The sequence below is a fragment of the Pan troglodytes genome, chromosome 9, assembly GCF_028858775.2.
Source record: "Pan troglodytes isolate AG18354 chromosome 9, NHGRI_mPanTro3-v2.0_pri, whole genome shotgun sequence".
Classification (NCBI taxonomy): domain Eukaryota; kingdom Metazoa; phylum Chordata; class Mammalia; order Primates; family Hominidae; genus Pan; species Pan troglodytes.
Window position 1 is genome coordinate 70,270,664 of NC_072407.2, and position 6,000 is coordinate 70,276,663.

The following is a 6,000-nucleotide window of genomic DNA, read 5'->3' on the forward strand; positions in this document are numbered from 1 at the left end:
TGGGTTCAAGTGATTCTCTTGCCTCAGCCTCCTGAGTAGATGGGATTACAGGTGTGTGCCACAACACCAGCTAATTTTTGTATTTTTAGTAGAGACAGGGTTTCACTATGTTGGCCAGGCTGGTCTCGAACTCCCGACCTCAGGTGATCCACATACCTCGGCCTCCCAAAGTGCTGAGATTACAGGTGTGAGCCCCTGTGCCCAGCCTAAATACACCTTATTTAATACATATTGTTGATCCATTGACATTGACCCCACATGGCCGTGGGGGTCAATGAGCGCTAAAACTCTGCCTGAATGAAGCTTATCTAACTCGGGCATTTTCTCCCAAAGGCACGCATAGCCTTCTCGATCATGGGAACACTAGACAGCCTCAGCACTGCACGGGGGCCATTTTGAATGGTGAAATCACCAACAAGAAGCACAAAACTGTGAAAAAGGTGACACTAAATAGACTGTGAAAAGGACACTTGTTTACGGGTCGGAGAGCTGAAACAGGGAGATGAGTGCTGACTGCTTCACCTCAGCGGGTGACTTTAGTCTCTGGAGACATCAATTTTTCACCACTCTGTGTATGCACCGGCTTTCAAATACCCACGGAAAGGCCCAAGTATTGATTTTGGGGTTACAAATAAATTTAGCTAGAGGTGAACCCACAAATACAGAATCCAAGAATAATGAAGATGATTTGAATCGTGAGGTTATGTTAGAAACACCCCACCTCTGCACCCCTGAGTACTTCAGTGTATATTTCCAAAATGGTTGTTCTCTTACATAATCACTTTTGTAGTTGTCAGAATCTGGAAACTCACCAGCAATACAATACTATAATTTGATACATGCTTTTCCCCCAGTCCAGCAGCCAGTCCAAGATCACAGGATGTGTTTAGTTGTCCTGTCTTTTGGTGCCTCAGTCTTGCTTTGCTTTTTGTGGTCTTGACTTGCAGAATGTCCTTCTGTGTGTGTTATCTGATGTTTCCTTGTGAGTAGATTCAAGTTGTGCATTTGTGGCAAGAATATCCAGGGGTGATGTCTTCTCAGTGCATAAGGAGAGATGTACTGCTGTTATTTTGCTATTTGTCCTCTGTATGCTTCCTAGCTTTTCTGGACCTCATTTCCTGCATTACAAGCTTTTTGGTGTGTTTGGTTTTTTTTTAATAGCAAAATGTTTGAATTTCTTCTAATTTTCTTCTGTGTATATTCTACAGCTATTTTCTTTATGATTACAATGGGTATTACATTTAACATCTGTATTAGTCCATTCTCATGCTGCTAACAAAGACATACCTGAGACTGGGTAATTTATAAAGGAAAGAGGCTTAATTGACTCACACTTCACCATGGCTGGGGAGGCCTCAGGAAACTTACAGTCATGGGTGGAAGGGGAAGCAAACATGTCCTTCTTCACATGCCAACAGTAAGGAGAAGTGCTGAGCAAAAGGGGGAAAGTCCCCTTATAAAACCATCAGATCTCGTGAGAACTCACTCACTGTCATGAGAACAGCAACTTTGAGGTAATGACCCCCATGATTCAATTACTTTCCACCAGGCCCCTCCCATGACAAATGGGGATTGTAGGAACTACAATTCAAGATGATATTTGGGTGGGGACACAGCCAAACCATATCAACATCCTAAAGTTATAACACTCTGGTTTGAATTTATACCAGGTCAACTTCAGTATCGTATAAAAACTCTGCTCTTTTTACAGCTCCATCTCTTTTTCTTATGGTTGTTGATGTCATAAAATTATATCTTTAAACATTCTATGCCCCAAAACATAAACTGACAATGATTTTAAAAAAGTTAGTGTCTTAAATTATACAGCAAACAAAATGTGTAGTTACAAACCAGTTACAGTAATACTAGCTTTGGATTAGTTCTTGGTTTAACTAATCAATTAATTAATTTATTATTATACTGACTTTTAATTTATTTTATTTACTTATTTATTTATTTTGAGATGGAGTCTGTCTCACTCTTGTCACCCAGGCTGGAGTGCAGTGGCCCGATCTTGGCTCACAGAAACCTCCGCCTCCCAGGTTCAAGCGATTTTCCTGCCTTAGCCTCCCGAGTAGCTGGGATTACAGGCACCCACCACCATGCCTGGCTAATTTTTGTTTTTTTAGTGGAGACAGGATTTTACCATGTTGGCCAGGCTGGTCTTGAACTCCTGACCTCAGATGATCTGCCTGCCTCGGCCTCCAAAAGTGCTGAGATTACAGATGTGAGCCACTGCACCCGGCTGATACTGATTGTTTTTTAAAGTGTAATAGTCTCTTAAATTCTGCAGAAAACCAAAAGTAGTTTTACAACCTACTGTTACAATAGTACTAGCTTTTATAATTGCACATATATTTGCCTCTATTGAGATCTTTACTTCTTCATACAGTTTCATGTTACTATCTAGTGTCCTTTCGTTTCACCTTCAGGACTCCCTTAAGCATATCTTGCAGAGCAGGTTTACTGGTTATGAACTTCTTGAGTTTTCTTCTTCGCTTTTTTTTTCTTTTTCTTTCTTCTTTTTGTTCAGAGACAGGGCCTCACTCTGTCACCCAGGATGGAGTACAGTAGCATGATCACAGTTCACTGCAACCTCAACCTCCTGGGCTCAAGCAATCCTCCTCCCTCAGCCTCCTGAGTAGCTAGGATTACAAACATGCATCACAACGCCTGACCTTCGATTTTGTAGAGATAGGGTCTCGCTATGTTGCCCAGGCTGGTCTCAAAATCCTGGACTCAAGTGATCTTCCTGCCTTGTCCTCCAAAGTATTGGGATTATAGGTATGAGCTATTGTACCTGGCCCCTTTGGCTTTTCTTATATTTTTCTTTTATCTTCTTAAAAATATTATTTATGGGCTGGGTATGGTGGCTCATGCCTGTAATCCTAACACTCTGAGAGGCCAAAGTGGGCAGACTGCTTGAGCCCAGGAGTTGGAGACCACCCTGGACAACATGGAGAAACCCCACTCTACAAAAAAGAAAAAAAAAATAGCTGGGCTTGGTGCATGTCTGTAGTCCCAGCTGTAGTCCTCAGGAGGCTGAGATGGGAGGATCACTTGAGCCCAGGAGGCTGAGGCTGTAGTGAGCTGTGATCATGCCGCTCCACTACAACCTGGGCGACACAGCAAGACCTTGTCTCAAAAAATTTTATATTATTGATTCCTTTCTTTTACAAACCCTTATCTTGAGGGCTGACTTTAAATAGATCACAGTGAGGGAGATACTCTGCTATGTACAAAATCCTGACCCAGAAGCAGGTTGTCTATGAATGGTTTAGTACCAGGTTCTCCGTGAATGTGCACTCCATGATGGGCCAGCGGGGACAGCCCATTTCTGGCCATACCCCATTTCACGGGATGAGGAGTTCTCTGTACTGGACTCCGGTCCCGGCACCAGATGAGGCACTGGCAGCACGGCAAAGGACCAGCTATCTGAGGCCAACCAAGGCTCTGCAGTGCTATCATATCATTCTGCCTTCTGCCTGGGTGGAGTTTTGATTTAGAGGCATTCAGTCATAATCTCACAGATGGAAGCTTTGCTGCATTGGCTTTTCAGCCAAGCACATATTCTTCGCTTTTGAAAGACAGTTTTATCCAATATAGGATTCTTGGTTGACAGGCTTTTTGTTTTTGTTTTTGTTTGTTTATTTTTTATTTTTTTGAGACTGAGTCTCACTCTGTCTCCAGGCTGGAGTGCGATGACATGATCTCAGCTCACTGCAACCTCTGCCTCCTGGGTTCAAGCGATTCTCCTGCCTCAGCCTCTCGAGTAGCTGGGATTACAGGTGCACACCACCAAGCCCTGCTAATTTTTGTATTTTTAGTAGATGGCATTTTGCCATGTTGGCCGGGATGGTCTCAATCTCTTGACCTCGTGATCTGCCCTCCTCAGCCTCCCAAAGTGCCGGGATTACAGGCGTGAGTCACCATGACCGGCTGTTTTTTTTTTCTTTTAATAGTTTGAAAATGTCTTGGGAGGCCGAGGCAGGCAGATCACAAAGTCAGGAGATTGAGACCATCCTGGCTAACATGGTGAAACCCCATCTCTACTAAAGATACAAAAATTTAGCCAGGCGTGGTGACGGGCGCCTGTATTCCCAGCTACTCAGAAGGCTGAGGCAGGAGAATGGCATGAACCTGGGAGGTGGAGCTTGCAGTGAGCCGAGATCAAGCCATTGCACTCCAGCCTGGGCGACAGAGCGAGACTCTGTCTCAAAAAAAAAGAAAAAAGAAAAAAAAAGAAAGAACAAAAAAGAAAATGTCAGCCCACTGTCTTCTGGCCTGAAAAATTTCTAATGAGAAATCTGTTGAAAATCTTATTTAAGATCTTGGTATGTCACATGTCTCTTCTCTCTTGCTACTTTCAGCATTCTCTCTGTCTTTCAAAAGTTTAATTATTATTATTATTATTATTATTATTATTATTATTGTTATTATTTTGAGAAGGAGTTTTGCTCTTGTTGCCCAGGCTGGAGTGCAATGGTGGAATCTCGACTCACTGCAACCTCCACCTCCCAGGTTCAAGCAATTCTCCTGCCTCTGCCTCCTGAGTAGCTGGAATTACAGGCATGCTCCACCATGCCCGGCTAATTTTTTATTTTTAGTAGAGACAGAGTTTCTCCATGTTGGTCAGGCGAATCTCAAACTCCTGACCTCAGGTGATCCACCTGCCTTGGCCTCCCAAAATGCTGGGATTACAGGCATGAGCCGCCGCACCTGGCCTCAAAAGTTTAATTATAACGTGTCTTGGTGTGACTCCTTCTCTCTCTTAATTTTAATATTTAATTTAATTAAATTAATTAATTTATTTATTTTTGAGACAGAGTCTTTTTGTGTCACCCAGGCTGGAGTGCAGTGGCGTGATCTTGGCTCACTGCAACCTCCACCTACTGGGTTCAAGCGATTCTCCTACCTCAGTCTCCTGAGTAGCTGGGACTGTGGGCGCATGCCACCACACCTGGCTAATTTTTGTACTTTTAGTAAAGATGGGGTTTTGCCATGTTGTCCAAGCTGGTTGCGAACTCCTGACCTCAGGTGATCCACCCGCCTCGGCGTCCCAAAGTGCTGGGATTACAGGTGTGAGCCACCGTGCCCAGCCAATTGAATTTAATTTTTGAGACAGGGTCTTACTCTGTCACCTAGGCTGGAGTGCAGTGGCACAATCATAGCTCACTGTAGCTTTGACCTCCTGGGCTCAAGCAATCCTCTCACCTCAGCTTCCCAAGTAGCTGGGACTATAGGTGTGTGCCATCTACATCTGACTAATTATTTTATTTTTTGTAGAAACAAGGTCTCACTATGTTGCCCAAGCTGGTCTCAAACTCTTCAGCTCAAGTGATTCTTCTTCTGCCTCACCCTCCCAAAGGCATGAGCCACTGATTCTCTCTCTCTCTCTCTCTTTGGAAACAGAGTCTCACTTTATCACCCAGGCTGGGGTGCAGTGGCGTGATCATAGCTCACTGTAGCCTTGAACTCCTGGGCTCAAGTGATCCTCCCACCTCAGCCTCCCAAGTAGCTAGCTAGGACTACAGGTATGCACCACAATGCACAGTTAATTTGTTTTTTTGTTTGTTTGTTTGTTTATATGTTTGTTTGTTAGAGACAGGGTTTTGCCATATTGCCCAGGCTTGTCTCAAACTCCTGGGCTCAAGCCAACCTCCTGCTTCAGCCTCCCAGAGTACTGGGATTATAGGCATGAGCCACTGCATTTGGCTGGATCTCTTTGAATTCATCTTACATGAAGTTCATTGAGCTTCTTGCATGTTTCTTTTCATCTCTTTCATCAAATTTTGGATACTTATGGACATTAATTTTTCAAATATTCTCCCTGCTTCTTTCTCTTCTCTTTCTGTGACTCCCACAGTGCCTATGTTGGTCTACTTGATGGTATCCCAAGGTCCCTTAAGCTCTGTTCATTTTTCTTCAGTCTTTTTTTTTTCTTTCTTTCTTTCTGTTCTTTAGATTTGATCATTTCCATTGCCCTATCTTCAAGTTCAC